This window comes from Mucor mucedo, assembly GCF_025094135.1.
Source record: "Mucor mucedo strain NRRL 3635 chromosome Unknown EV154scaffold_203, whole genome shotgun sequence".
Classification (NCBI taxonomy): Eukaryota; Fungi; Mucoromycota; class Mucoromycetes; order Mucorales; family Mucoraceae; genus Mucor; species Mucor mucedo.
The window spans coordinates 68,993-71,070 of record NW_026252487.1 but is presented as its reverse complement, the minus strand read 5'-3'; the positions used below and the strand labels follow the sequence as shown (position 1 = coordinate 71,070).

The 2,078-nt window shown below is 36.0% G+C and overlaps 1 non-coding gene across 1 annotated transcript; it reads left to right on the top strand.

The window, feature by feature from the left end:
* The first annotated feature begins 1,800 nt into the window (after nt 1-1,800).
* Nucleotides 1,801-1,872, top strand: EV154DRAFT_t145. Its single transcript has one exon. It is a non-coding gene; the product is annotated as a tRNA-Pro (tRNA).
* Nucleotides 1,873-2,078: the final 206 nt, after the last annotated feature.

Sequence of the window (2,078 nt, the reverse complement as noted above, 5' to 3'; positions counted from 1 at the left end):
GACCATTGTAAATGACAGGATATAGCGGTAAGGTAGTAGCCATAGCATTTAGATCAGATATATGTTGTAAATCATCAATAAAAGATTTTGGATATATAATTGGCAGAGTTTCAATCACCACATGCTGAGGAGTAGTTGAGTTATTATTATCAGTTGGATCACTGTTGTATTTGGTTGGATTAAGTGTAGGATAGAGTGTACTATCTAGTTTAGAATCAGAAGAGTAGAGGTCAAAATCAATCAAGTTTTTATTTTCAGGAAAATTGTTATAGTTATCTGTGTCAAGTAGGTGAACTTCCTGTTCTTCAACTACATTGACTGAAAATCCCGTTTTGAGTGTTGTTCATCCAATTTCTTGATATCAGACAAACGAGTACGACAATTCCTCTTTATATGACCAGACTTGTGACAATAATAACAAGAAGTGTTACTATTAGAATTGTTGTTTCCGTTACGAGCATAATAATTTCCATTGTTACGACCATTATTTCGAGAGTAATTACTGTTGTTACCACGAGAAAAGTTGTTATTGTTGTTACGTGAATAACCGTTGTTATTTCCACGTCCGTAACTATCATTTCGAACATAGTTAATTTCTTCTGCAACATCCAAATCCATAGGGTCATCAATTCTAGTTTTGACGTGGGATGAGCGGGGAATATACGGATAGTTTTCTTCTTGCTGAGCACTATCAAAAGCGAGAGCAGCTTGAATGGCTTGTTTCAACGTATCAGCATCATATTGACGAATATGGGATCTCATCATTTTGCTTGTTAATCCTCTAATAAACTTGTCACATCCTTCTTCATCAGTCATAGTAGGAATAGCCAATTTAACGTCCATAAATTCATTAATGTAGGTGACCAAATCACCTGTCTGTTTTAAAGAAGCAAGTTTGTCACGCGCAATTCTTGTTGAGTTGTCAGGTCTGAAAAATTCAATAATTAATCTTTTCAGTTCTAGCCAAGTAGTAGGGGCTTCATCAGTCAGTTCAATTGTTCTAAACCAAGCGTCAGCACGATCACGCAATAAGGTAGTAGCATATAAACAACTACGTTCAGGAGTCCAGGAGTTAAAAGTGGTAAATCTCTCAATGGATCTTACCCAGCCATCAATCAAAAGAGCATCACGAGTACCATCGTACACCTCAGGTTCTTTGATTCTTGTTTGTTTGCTATCAGTCATAGCAGTAGTGAACCTCTTGATCAGTTCAGCCATATCAGCATTGTAGTCATTGTTGTTTGAATTATTGTTAGTCATTTAGGACTCTGGTGCTACCAAATATCAGTCTTGTAATAGGTTAAGTAGTGTATGTAAGATTCAACTCTCAGTGGTTAATCAGTAAGTAAGTAAGCAAGTACTTGAAATTATAAAATAGAAGATAATGTTTATTTGATACAAAGCTAGGAGCTATTTATACTAGTTTGGGGAATATAAGAATGTGATAATAATGTGATAATATAATGTTGATATGTATGGTGATAATATAATAAAAGTATGGTGATAGATATACAGATTGATTGTGATAAATATAAGTAATCAGGTTATTGAATGTAGAAGTAGTGTTGTGATATTTATAATAAAGTGGTGTTACTTCTTTGGCCGTTTTCTATTGGCATTGGTTATCTTGGGTACAAACTTCCTTTTTAGAAGTTTAGCTTTCTTTAGTCGTAATTCGATCTCCAGAGGCATTTCAACATCCATGGTAGAGTCCGGGTCGGGTACAAGAGTCCGGGTCGGAATGTGGCTTAGAAAAGCATCAGAACCATCGACAATTGTGGGCTTGACAAAGACACAATCGGTTTCTTGGTTTAGTGGTATAATTCTCGCTTAGGGTGCGAGAGGTCCCGGGTTCGATTCCCGGAGAAGCCCTTTTTACACACCGATGTGGTGCGTGTAGTGATTTTGTCGGGCTGTCGGAGTACAATTCAGATACATATATATATTTCTTAATCATACAAAACAATAAAGACCATCTTTTATCTACTACTCCACTCTCGTATATATCTTACTTAATACAAGATCAGACCCGACATCTGGTAGCACCAGTTTTTTTTTATTAACAGTATTGGAAGTGA